The sequence below is a fragment of the Phyllostomus hastatus genome, unplaced genomic scaffold (assembly GCF_019186645.2).
Source record: "Phyllostomus hastatus isolate PE091 unplaced genomic scaffold, TTU_PhHast_1.1 phas_scaffold_39, whole genome shotgun sequence".
NCBI lineage: Eukaryota > Metazoa > Chordata > Mammalia > Chiroptera > Phyllostomidae > Phyllostomus > Phyllostomus hastatus.
This window is the reverse complement of record NW_025334028.1, coordinates 33879683-33893482: the sequence shown is the minus strand read 5'-3', so window position 1 is coordinate 33893482 and position 13800 is coordinate 33879683. Positions and strand designations below refer to the sequence as shown.

General features: G+C 41.4%; 1 protein-coding gene across 3 annotated transcripts in view; it reads right to left on the bottom strand.

Moving 5' to 3' along the window:
- WDR37 (WD repeat domain 37) overlaps window positions 1-9821 on the bottom strand; it is a 67209-nt gene extending 57388 nt beyond the window's left edge. The window contains exon 1 of one of the 3 annotated variants that reach the window (XM_045820219.1): window positions 9236-9821. The gene's annotated coding sequence lies outside the window, so the exon portion shown is untranslated. Of the gene's footprint in view, window positions 1-8676; window positions 9165-9235 lie in introns of those variants that run through there. The other 2 variants (XM_045820220.1, XM_045820218.1) reach the window with 2 other exon arrangements.
- Window positions 9822-13800: the final 3979 nt, after the last annotated feature.

Here is a 13800-nt window from a genome sequence, read left to right as displayed (position 1 = left end):
GAAAATGAGAAAGAATTTGTAGCAATCTTTAACCCATCACACCTTAATCTGACTTGTGAATTTCGGCCCTATACTTAATAACATTCTGCTTCCCTAAGAAATATCAGTGAACATGGGTGGGTTGGGATGGGAGTAAAAAATAGAAAATTGTACTGCAACAATTAAAATTAAAAAAAGATTTAAAAAATTTAAAAAAGAAAAAGAAAAAAAGAAGTATCAGTGAACAGAAGTATGTAGTTTTGTCACTTCTTAACTTAGTGGAATATATAGATATAAATAATTCAAATATTTACATACCTCTCTTAGAATGAAATCCATAGAACACAATGGTTATGAACATGAGTTTTGCCCTGGCTGGTGTGGCTTAGTGCATTGAGTGCCGGCCTGTGAACCAAAAGGTCACTAGTTCGATTCCCAGTCAGGGCACATCCCTGAGTTGTGGGTCAGGTCCCCAGTTAGGGGCATGCAAGAGGCAACTGATCGATATATCTCTAGCACATCCATGTTTCACTGCCCTCTCTTTTCCCCTCCCTTCCCCTCTCTCTAAAAATAAATAAATAAAATGAAATAAAAGAACATGAGGTTTATGGTTATACAGACTTTAATTCCCCCCAACTCTTCTAAAGATTGGCTTTTTTATCATAAAGCCTCATCTTAAAGGTTATCTCCTCAAAAAGGGTTCCCTTGACCACTGCTAGTTCTAGCACCTCATGACCCTTACCACATTTGTACTTAGATCTTATTTGTGGTTTTCTCATTCAATGAATGCTTCCTTCCCTACATCATCAACAACATGAGGACTGGGACATGTTCATCTGTGTTCACTATTGTATTTGTAGGACCTGCCATGTTGATGAATGTATAAGTGAATGAATGAAAAAACACATCTACCACAAAGTTAGACTAGCCGTCTAACTTTGATCAAGTAACTTGACCACTTTCCTAAGACTTAAGTTTTGTCATCTTTAAAACAGAGATAATAACAGCACTTAATTTCATTCAAGTCGTTCATCGAATACTTGTTGAAGATATAATATATACATGAGCTAGGAGCTAGAAATACAGTAGTGAACAAAACAAACTTGGTTCCTACCTTCAGGTTGCTTAGAGTTAGGCTTTAACTCAGACATTAAACATAGAATCTCGTAACTTATTATAATAATTATAAATTATGATGAATAATTTAAATAAATTATGAATACTATAAAAGAGATATACAAATACTACACAGAGCAAATATTAGCTACAGTAAGAAGCTGTCATTTAAATTGAGAGTTAAGACTTCCAGCCAAGATGGAGGCATAGGTAGATACACTTTGCCTCCTCACATGACAAAAAGGACAACAGCAAAGTTAAAAACAAAAAATAACTAGAACTATCGGAGAACCAAAATGTATGAAAGTCCGACAGCCAAGGAGTTGAAATAGAAACATTCATCCAGACTGGTAGAAGGGTGGAGACAGGCAGCTGGGGTGGAGAGGAGGCACGGCAAGACAGCAGCTGGAGGACTGGGATGGGTGAGGCAACGGCTTTACCTTTGCCTATGGGTAAGCCAGGAGGAACAACTGGAGAGCGAAATAGACCATACAACCCAGGGTTCCAGCACATGGAAATAAATCCTCAAAACCTCTGACTTAAAAACCTGTGGAGATTGCAGTGGCAAGAGAAACCCCCAGACTCACAAGAAAGCTCACTGGAGATACCCACAGGGTTCTAGACAAACCCACCCACCCAGAAATCATCACCACAAAGGCCCAATTTGCTTATGGGTAGAGGGGGAAGTAACTGAAAGCCAGCCAAGAGCCCAACAAGCAGCGCTGTTCCCTTTCCTACACCTCTCCCACACACAGCACCACAACCCAGTAACTGGGTTGCCCCGCCATGGCAAACACCTAAGGCTCCATCCCTTACTACATAGCAGGTGCACCGAAACAAAAAAAATATGGCCCAAATGAAAGAACGGATCAAAGTTCCAAAAACAGAAGTAAAGAAGAGATAACCCATCTATCAGGTGCACAGTTCAAAACACTGGTAACCAGATGCTCACAGAAATGGCTGAGTATGGTCGCAATATAGAGGAAGAAGTCTATGCAAAGTGAAATAAAGGAAAATGTAGAGGGAACCAACAGTGGTGGGAAGGAAACCAGGACTCAAATCAACAATTTGAACCAGAAGGAAGAAATAAACATTCAACCAGAACACAATGAAGAAACAAGAATTCAAAAAAAATGAGGAGAAGCTTAGGAACCTCCAGAACAACTTTAAACCTTACAACATCCTAATCATAGGGATGCCAGAAGGAGAAGAGGAAGAGCAAGAGCAAACACTGAAAACCTATTTGAAAAAAAAATTGAGAACTTTCCTAATCTGGTAAAGGGAACAGACTTCCAGGAAATCCAGGAAGCTCAGAGAGTCCTAAAGAAATTGGAACCAAGGAAGCACACACCAAGGCACATCATAATTACATTACCTAAGATTAAAAATAAGGAGAGAATCTTAAAAACAGCAAGAGAAAAGGGGACAGTTACCTACAAAGGAGTTCCCATAAGACTGTCAGCTGATTTCTCAAGAGTCCTTGCAAGCCCTGGCTGGCGTAGCTCAGTGGATTGAGCGCGGGCTGGGAACCAAAGTGTTCCAGGTTCGATTCCCAGCCAGGGTACATTCCTGGGTTGCAGGCCATAACCCCCAGCAACCGCACATTGATGTTTCTCTTTCTCTCTCTCTCTCTCTCTCTCTCTCTCTCTCAAAATAAATAAAATAAAATCTTAAAAAAAAAAAAGAGCCCTTGCAGGCAAGAAGGGGCTGGAAAGAAGGATTCCAGGTCATGAAAGGCAAGGACCTACATCCAAGATTCGTCTATCCATCACAGCTCTCATTTAGAATGGGAGGGCAGATAAACTGCTTCCTAGATAACGTCAAGTTAAAAGAGTTCATCATCACCAAGTCCTTATTATATGTTAAAGGGACTTATCTAAGAATAAGAAGATGATCAAAAATATAAACAGTAAAATGACAACAAATTCACAACTATCAACAGCTGAACCTAAAACAAAAACAAACTAAGTAAACAACTAGAACAGGAACAGAATCACAGAAATGGAGATCATATGAAAAGTTATCAGTAGGAGGGGGTAGGGGGAGAATGGGGGAGAAGGTACAGGGAATAAGAAGCATAGATAGTAGGTACAAAATAGATAGGGTGAGGTTAAGAATAGTATGAGAAATGGAGAAGCCAAAGAACTTGTATGGACGACCCACAAACATGAACTAAGGCAGGGGAATGTTGGTGAGAGGGGGGTGAAGGGCAGAGGGGAATAAAGGGGAGAAAGAAAATGGGACAACTGTAGTAGTATAATCAATAAAATACATTTTTAAAAAATGAATAAACTGAGACTTAAGAATTAGTAAGAGTTAGCCATGTGAGAAATGGAGAGGGACAGAAACTGTGTGCAAATGCCCTGAGCTGGAAATAAGACTGTTTTATTAAATACTAAAAACAGGTAGTGTGGCTACAACACAGCAAGTAAACAATTGAGAAAATTGTGCAGGATAAGCCAGACAGAAAGACTTAGATTCTGTTCTTTTACATTCAGAATTTATCCTAAATTAAAAAGGGAGCCACTTAAACATTTTAAGCAATAAGAGACACTAGATTTGCATTAAAAACCCATCAGGCTGCTGTGTGAAAATACGTAGAAATAACAGGTGACTAGAAATGGGGAAGCTAATCAGGAAGTCACTAAAGTAATCTAGGCGATAAACATGGTCGTTAAGTTAAAGGGCAGATGATCAGATCTGGGGACTAGAGCAGGTGGGGAAGAGGAGAGACTAACAAAGAGAGCTCTCATTTCTGAGGAAAGAGGTAGGTGAAATGGGAGGCCAGGGCCCCTGAGATGAGGCAGATTTGGAGAAGTCAAGAACTAAATACTGAATGTATTATGTTTGCAATGCCACTGAGTATCTAAAACAACAAGGTAGCTGAAGGTACACAGGTCTAGAGATGAAAAGAGCACTGGACTTTATCAATCTGTCAGAGGTCTACATTTAAAGTAGACGGGCATTGTGACCCCATTATGCCTCCAGAACCAATGCTTTCCCAAGTTACTTTCTTTGCAAGAAGAAAAGTTTATAATGTGTATTACTGGTGAAATAGGCAATACAAAATCAAACTAATGGTCCCTTAAATGACTTATGGAAACATTTATGATTGAAACATGACAGAACAAATCTTTTGATGAAATTTAGATCTGAAAAATTTGAGCTACAGAAATCAGAAATGGTTGGCCTTGGCCAGGTGGCTCAGTTGGATGGAGTATCGTCCCACGCACCAAGGGGTTGAGGGTTTGATTCCTGGTCAGGGAGCATACCTGCGTTGCAAGTTCAATCCCTGATCAGGAAGCAAAGGATCAATGTTTCTCTCTCCCTTCCTTGTTGTCTGAAATCAGTAAGCATATCCTCGGGTGAAGATTTTTAAAAAAGGGGAAGGGGAGAGAAAGAAAATTAGAGATGGTTGAAATAAAGACATAGAAGAAAAATCGCAATGGCAGAATCTGTAATTGGTTAATTTTATACAGAAAACAGACTTCATTGATATTAAATTCAACAAATTTAAATTTGAATACAGATTTGAATATAACAAATCTATAGTCATAGTCATATGACTCCCACTGAACAGCAATTTAGCTGTTACCTTGCAGTTTATAAGGTATGTTTTATAAAGGAATGGTATCAAAACACTGTGAAAGCTGTCCTGATAGGGCTTCAGAGAAAAAAAGAGACTTGACCTTTAGACATTTAAATTAAGCAAATAAAACAGTAAAAGTTTCTTTCCTCTTTCAGTAACTTCAGCAGAAGCATTCTGTTAAGTATAAACTGAAAAGCTAATGCACTCCCAAGAGTGTATCAGTTGGGCCCTGCCTGGCGTAGCTCAGAGGATTGAGTGCAGGCTGCAAACCAAAGCATCGCAGGTTCAATTCCCAGTCAGGGCATATGCCTGGGTTGCAAGCCATGGCCCCTAGCAACCGCACATTGATGTTTGTTTCTCTCTCTCTCTATCTTTCTCCCTCCCTTCCCTGTCTAAAAATAAATAAATAAATACCTTTAAATAAAAAAAGAGTGTATCAGTTGGTCATACAAAGACTGCAATACCAACCTTCCTTTCACATCACAGAGGATTTTCTCTCTTAATATCACATCTCTGGTTTTTTCAGCCACTATAAGGAAATTAGCAGTCTTCTTCACAACTAATTTTTAAGATCCTCACCTTCTACCTTTCACTGAATTTTTAACCCCTCACTCATCTCCATGAACCACACGGTGTTGTTTGCCTATTTGTTTGTCACTTCACAAAACAGTCCATATACTGGTAGTCTTTCCCCATTGATCAATTTCCAACCAAATATACATTTCAATCTATTATAAACTATAAATCTGGAAGAGGTTTGGTTCTCCAAAACCCGACATCAAATGGAGATTTTTCATAGTGATTTTATCTTTTTGTGACTTTCTAAATTCTGTGCAGTCATATCTCTGAGGTGGGTTCATGTGCCTATGCTGTACACTGTGTATTAACACTAAAATATTATCTAGCAAATTCAGATTCTGCCTCTTCCTCTAATTTCTTCAGATATGGTTCACCCTTCTTCCAGAATTAGATCTGTAGGTTCCTCTAGTTCTAACCTCTTTTAAGTTTTTTCTTCTTTTTTCCTGCTGTTAACCTGTTACAACTTTTTTCCTGAAACTTTTAAAAAATTTTACTTGGCTCTTCATTCAGGTCCTCCACCTCTTCCCAGCAGGCATCACTGGTCTCAGCATCACTTCTTCCCTTGAACAGTAGACCCTCCATGAAGAGTATGTCCTTGGCTCAGTAGCTAAAGTTTCTGTTACCTTAACCTCAGACCATTGGTCAGTGTTAGTTCAAATTTTATTCGAACATTTGATAATGACTTTAAAGTTTTTTCAGGCTGATATGGAAAGAGGGGCAAGAAAGTTGCAAGTATTTATAAAAGGACTATTAAAATGATGTAGCATGAACTCTAGGCTAGACCAGCAGGAGGCACAGACAGAAGTAATAGAGATGCTAATGAGTATGTAGGTGACCTGAGGTGGGAGAACTTCGAATAAAAGTTGCTGTGAGACTCAAATGAATCAGTAAAAACAGGCTCACTAATGCTCACAACACCCCATGAGGTAGTTTCCAAATATTTAACAGGCTAAACACTTTAATAAATTGTTCATAGAACTATAAAGAGAAAGAACTCTAAAAATCAGCTACTTCAAATATTATGTACTGTTTCACCTAAATATAAACTAACACCAAAGCCTGAAATTCCAAAAGATAATTATTTTCCTTCAGAATATTCATACTAACCCAACATTATAGAACAGATCACCACATTAAACAGGTTTATGTGAATTAAATGTTCTGGTGATTTTACTTAAAACATTTACTTTCAATAAAGGATAGTCCCCTCTAAAAATTCAATGCCCTTACCTTACCATTCACATAATTGGATTTAACATACACTCTACTTCTGCCTAACACATTTGTCCTTAGTATATGCTGCCACATGCATATTACCACCCACAGACAAAACACAACTCATATCTTCATATCCAGTGGGATTTTTAAACTTGTTAGCAAGAGAAAAACACTTGCTTAAGTAGTTAATTTCATTAATATTAATCATATGCAAAATAATGTTTAAAGAACATAATTTTCATGTGACATTTAAAAATAGAAAATCTGACTGAATTTCCACAAGAAATTCAATTAAATTTTTCATAACATTTCATCATGAAAGCCATTAGGTAAATTCCTGGCAGGCTGAAACACCAAACTCAACAACTGAGTAGTATTAGCAGAGAGGTAATCTCAAAAATCTATCAGCAGTCTCACTTGCTTTAAATGTTTTCTTAGTGATCGGATGAAGGCATAGGACACACCCTCATCAAATCTGTGAACAACAGTGAACTAAGGGACATCACTGAAAGACAAATAACCACCAAGAATTTTTTAAGATCTTAATAGCAGTTTTTAAAAACATGAGCTGGACATGGCAGGTGTGGCTCAGTGTTGCTCAGCTGGTTAGAGCATTGTGGTCATCGTGTTGCCCACCCCCCCAAACACCAAAAGGTTTGGGGTTCAATTCCCAGTCAGAGCACCGTATTTTGCCATGTAAAATGAGCACTTTTTGCCCACATTTTTTGAAGGAAATAAGACGCGCATTATACATGGGTATAATGATTAAATGGCATGGGTATAACAGTACAAAAACGAGTGTGCATTATGCATGGGAGTGCATTACACATGGCAAAATACGGTACCTAGGTTGCGGGTTCATCCCTGGTGCGGATGCAAATGGGAGGCAATCAATCAATGTTTCTCTTTCTCTCTCAATTAATAAACATGTTTAAATATTTTATTTATTAATTTTTAGACAGAGGGGAAGGGAGGGAGAACTAGAGGGAAAGAAACATCAATGTGTGGTTGCCTCTTGCTCACCACCAACTGGGGACCTGGGCTGCAACCCAGGCAAGTGCCCTGACAGTGAATCAAACCGGCGACCCTTTGGTTTGAAGACCAGCATTCAATCCATTGAGCTACACCAGCTCAATGGATTGAGCGATAAACATATTTTTTAATGAACCCAAAATCTAGGGTGAAACTTAATAAACGTAAAATACTGCCCTTAGATAAACCAACACATAATATTCAGAGAGCTCTTGGTATCACCTGGAGGTAGGGGGGAGGACTTAAGGGTGCAAGGTAGGTGCATATTCAAGTGAACAGTCTGACAATGCTATCCAGAAGAGGAAGGAAGCATACTAAACAAAAATGCCCTGTGTCAAGGACTTTGCAAGAATACCGATCATATTGAAACATAACCTTCTCAATAACAAAACAAGGCTAAGAACGGAGACTGAGGAAGTTCCTTACCTAAGGTCGCACCGCAGTTAGCCAGGAGATTCACTAACCTCTCTCCTTGGGCAGTACTAACAGAGAAACGAGGGTTAACGGTCACCGCATTATTCCACCTCCCTTAGACACTTCAGAAGTGATTGGCTGACAACCCTTTGACCTGGAGGTGCCCCAAACTGCAAAGGAAGCTTGCAGAAAGTGCTCACGACCCGGCGAGGAGGCCAGACCTGGGGTACGCGACTACCTGAAGAATTTGTTCATTCGCTGGACGGTAATCCCAGGGTCAAACGCGTAGACCAGCACACTGGACTTAAACGGCGGCCGATTAAACCTCAAGTACCGACACTGCGCTCTCCCACACCGGCGCAGCTTCCCCTTGCCCGGCCGTGGGGTTCTGTGGAGGACCCCTCTCCCCTGACCATTCCGCACCTGCCCACGCCACACGTGCTTTGAGGGACGCAATCTCCCCGGCAATGCAAACTGTAACTGACGCCCGCGACACCAGGTCTCCAGGCATCGCTGCGAGGCTCAGTGCACCCTCCCGGGACCTCACCCACAGCAGGGCTGGAAGAGCCAGCCAGGGTGCATAGAGTCGGGGAACGCACGGGCACGGATTGGGGCAACGAAGTCCATGGGACAGCTCGGGAAGGCGGGGGGCGAACGGACTCCACAGCGTACCCCCACCCCGGGGGAACCGCGGACGGCTTCACCAGGGTAGCCCGTCCCGGAAGGAAGATGGCCGCCCCGGCACTCACCAATCACACCGCCGCCGAGCCAGCCGCCTAGTGCCTGCCGGGCCTTGCCCTGCCCCCCGTCACTTCCCAACCACACGGAGCCGGGACCGACGCGGAGACGCAGGACACTGACTCAGTCCGGATCCGTTTCCACTACGCGGCAGCCAGACTAGCCGCACTTCCGGCGCCGTCGGAAGTCCCGGCCTCGCCCCGCCTTGGGGGGGCCAGAAGCCCCGCCCATGACACCGGAAATCCGGACGCCTTGGCCCTACTTCCGGTCCGCAGGAAGTCCCGCCTTGTCCCCTGAAATTCCGCCTGGCTTCATCCGCCTCAGTGCAGCCGGAAGTATCTCTCGGGCTCCGCCGCTCTGCGGAACTACCGCCTCGGTCTCCGGCTGCTGCCGGAAGTTCCACACTGCCGCCCGCGCCTACCGAGCCGGGCTCTCGAGGGGAACCGGTAGTCGTTCGCGACGTTGGCTGAATCGCAATGACCCTCCCTGTTCTCGATAATCACTGGGCCCTAGTTTCGTCGTCCGCGCTCGTCTGGGAAGACCCTGGGGTGTGGGGCCGCAGGTACTCACCGCGGTCGTGCCCCTCGGTGCTCCGGCACCGCATGCTCCCATGCATCCTCCCGCAGGCCCCTACTCTCGGGGCCAGTTCAGCCGTTACAGCCGGCTGGGCCGCGGGCGGGCGTTGTCAATGAGGCTAGTTGCTGCTGCTGCTCGGAGCCCGGCCGAGATACTATTAATATTTCAGCTTATCTGCAGAAGGTGACTCAGCCAGCGTCCTTTCTGAAGTATCCGTTCACCATTGGCTCACAAGAGAAACGAAATCAGCTGCTCACTGCGAAAAGCTTTTTTGGCTTTGAGCCAAGCTGGGAAATCTGCATAGTAAATGAGTCCAGATCCCACTGCGCGTGAAAAGCTCACTGCAGTGAATCAAGAGCATGAAAGCATTTCTCCTATCTGGGTCACCTTTCTTGCCCTCTCCTTTAAAAACTAAACCTCAGCATTCGAATTCAAGAAGCACTAATATTGTTAGACAAGAAACAAATTTAATGTATTTGGTGATCCAAATAACCTAAAAGTATGTGAAATAAAACCTTAAGTTATGACTGCAGTGAGTATAATAAAAGCTTATCGCTGTTAACAGTCATCATGTAAGATGATCCAAGGCCTTCACACTGTTGGAAGTTGTGGAAAACATTCAAGTAGCAGTTTTAGTGGTCACCTAATTTGCGCAAGGACATACTGGGCATTGCTCATTGATGGAAAGCTTTAAGAACCATGTATCTTCAGCTAACTCATGCTAATGTGTGGGTTCTTTTGCAATTCAGCGTCCACAGTTTGGGAGAAACAGGATATTGTTAACTAAGGTAATTTTTCATGGATATATTTAGGATTCCACAACAGTCACTGAATAAATGAGTGCATAATGAGGTGTCACAAATCTAAGAAGGGAAAGGAATCATCATTTTCAGGGCCTACTTTCAGTGCTTGTGCCAAGCACTCACATATTTAGTAACTTGTTTAATCCTCAAAACGATAATATAAAGTAAAAGTGATTCTAAATTGAATTCTAACTAAACATGAGTGTTAAAATTACTTTTCAAAATTCAGAAAGGTACTATGCAATGGAAAAAACATTAGATCAAACTCTAGGTTCAGCACTGGCCAGGAATCTGCAAGTTGGTTGGAGCATCCAGATGCAACAAGATTGCAGATTTGATGCCAGTAAGGGCACATGCAAGAATCAACTGGTGAATGCATAAATAAGTGGAACAACAAATCCATGTCTGTCTCTTTCCCCTGCCCCATCTTCTCTCTAAAGTCAATAATTTTTTAAATTGAATCTAGGTTTACATCACATTCTTTCCACCATGTATTCCTTTGATAGGGCTGCAAAAACAAAATGCCACAAACTAGGTGGTAAAAGCAATAGAAATGTATTAGAAGTCAAGGATCAAGGTGTCAGCTGAGTTGGTTCCTTCTGAGAACCGTGAGGGAAACTTCCATGCCTCTCTTAGCTGCTACTTAGTGATCTGTCATTCCTTGGCCCATGACAGCCATAACTGCATTCTTCACATGGCATCTTATGTGTGCAGGTCCCTTCACTTGACACTCTTATAAGATCGTAATTGGACTAGAGGCCCATCCTACTCCACTATGATTTTATTTTAACTAATTACATTTACAACAACCCTATTTTCAAATAAGGTAATATTCTGAGGTTTTGGGGTTAAAATTTCAACATATGAATTGGGAGAGGGCACACAATTCAACCTGTAACATACCGTATCCTGAAATAACTCTCCATGTATTTAAAAAAAAAAAAAGGCCTCATTTGTAAAAAGTTCTGATCACCATACTGGTGTCCAACTTCATGATCTTGCAAAAACTACACGGAGCACCCAAATCCTATTTTGTCATGTGCTCATCCATGTTAAACGCATATGATTTATCCCCATCATGATGGAATAAAGCTGAATTTAGTAAGACGCTGTTATGAATATGGTTTGAAGCTACATTAAGTTTGCTGGGTATTCAGTCATGCTTCATCACTTATTATTTGATCTGTGCCTCAAACACCTTGCATATATTACAGGGTTGAGATGTTTGACATGTTGCTTCATGATCATTCTCAAGTTATTTTATTATATGGACTATATGGTATGTATACATATATAATAAAGTTTTTCTTGAAGAACTCCATGTTTAGCACTTCATTCAGATCTTTGCTCAAATACACCACTTCAGAGATGTTCTTATCATTTCTATTTTTATATTTGGCTTTGACTTTGAATAAGACTTTTTTTAAATTATATTTTATTGATTATGCTATTACAGTTGTCCCGATGATTTCCCCCTTTTCCTCCCTCCACGCACTCCCTCAGGCAATCTCCACACCATTGTTCATGTCCATGGGTCATGCATGTAAGTTCTTTGGCTACTCCATTTCTTATACTGTACATGACATCCCCATGGCTATTCAATGACTACCTATTTGTACTCATAATCACCCACCTCTTCACCCATTTGCCCACTCCCACTGAGCAACCATCAAATCCCTCTCTGTCCATGATTCTGTCTCTGTTCTTGTTTGCTTAGTTTGTTTTTTTAGATTCAGTTGTTGATAGTTGTGAATCTGTTGTCATTTTAATTATTCATAGTTTTGATCATCTTCTTTTTCTTGAATAAGTCCTTTTAACAATTCATGTAATAATGGCTTGGTGATGATGAACTCCTTTAGCTTTACCTTGTCTGCAAAGCACTTTATCTGCCTTTCCATTCTAAATTATAGCTTTGTTAGATAGACTAATCTAGGTGGTAGGTCCTTGCTTTTCATCACTTTGAATACTTCTTGCCAGTCCCTTCTAACCTACAGTTTCTTTTGAGAAACCAGCTGACAGTCTAATGGGAATTCCTTTGTAGGTAACTCTGCTTTTCTCTTTGTGCTTTTAAGATTCTCTGTTTATCTTTAACCTTTGGCAAGTTAGTTATGATGTATCTTGGTGTGGTTCTCCCTGGGTCCAAGTTGTTTGGGACTTTGTGCTTCCTGGACTTGTCTATTTCTTCACCAAATTAGGGAAGTTTTCTTTCATTATTTTTTTCAAATAAGTTTTCAGTTTCTTGCTCTTCCTCATCTCCTTCTGACATCCCTATGATTTGGATGTTGGTACCTTTGGAGATGTCCCAGAGATACCTTACATCATTGTGAGGTTTTATTAAAATCTTTTTTTCTTCCTGCTGTGCTCGGTGAATGCTTATTTTTTCCTCATGTTCCAAATCGTTGATTTCAATCCCAACTTCATCTCCACTGTTGGTACCCTGCAGATTTTTATTTATTTCACTTAGTGCAACCTTCATTTCTTCCTGGGTCTTTTTTATTTTGTTGCCATACTCAGTGAAGTCTTTGAGCATCCTGATCACCAGTGTTTTGAACTCTGCAGCTGACAGATTGGTTATCTCCATTTCATTTAGTTATTTTTCTGGGGTTTTGATCTGCTATTTGGGTCATATTTCTTTGTCTTCTTACTTTGGCATCTCCCTGTATTTGTTTCTGTGTATTAGGTAAAGCTGCTTTGACTCCCTATCTTAGTAGCATAGTAGAAGGGCCTATTTTAGAAAAGGCTCCTATAAATTGTGGGGCAGAGACTTAGGTAATTGCCAGGGTAGGGCAACTTGCTTCACTGCTTTGTGGTTCTGTGTGGCAAGAAGGCTCAAAGAGGAGACAATGCTGCTGCCTGGCTTCTGGAGATTTGTCTAGCACTCATGCTGTGGACTGACGCCCTTCCAACTGTTGTCCTGTTGCTGAGTCCCACACAGGATGGGTCTGTGTAAATTTTAAGTCTGTGTGGACTCTTTAAGCAGAGTTTCCTGAAAATGTGGCAGTTTCTTCCACCACTCCAACTTCCACTGGTTTTTATAGCTAGAAGTTATGGGGACTTATCTTCCTGGCCCTGGAACCCTGGGCTGTGCAGTCTGGCCTAGACCTAGGATCATTCACTCCCAAGGTATCCCTCCTGATTTTTATTCACCACACATGAATGTTGGACTGCTCATTCTGCTGCTGCTGCCTTTCCACACCACATTGCATCTCCACCCCTTCTACCCATCTAGATGAATGTGGCTTCTTTAAATCTTTGGTTGTCAGACTTCTATACATCTAGATTTTCTGTCAGTTCTGGGTGTTATTTGTTTTGAGACCCAATTGGAATTCTTCCTGTGGTTGCACAAGGAGGCAAAGTATTTTTACCTACACCTCCATCTTGACCAGAACTCTCCTTATCCCTGACTTTTAAATGGCATAGTCCATCACTATCCCTTAACTGTACCTTATTTTTCTTCTTAGTACTTCTTATAACCTATTGACATTATTTTATTTGTTACTGTTTCCCCCACTATCATGTAAACTCCATAAAAGCAGCAACCTTTCCTATTTTGTTCACTGCTTTATTCCCATGACCTAGAAGAGTGCCTGGCACAGAATGCACCAAAAAATGCTAACGGGTAAACAAATACTTGTACTTCTCCTCATGAGTATACAGATGCCTGAATGGCATAGGTTAAGGTTTTCAGTTCCTTTTATGTACCAACTTTATCTAGCTCTATGCAAGAAGGGAGAAAACCACAATCAGCTGGCATGT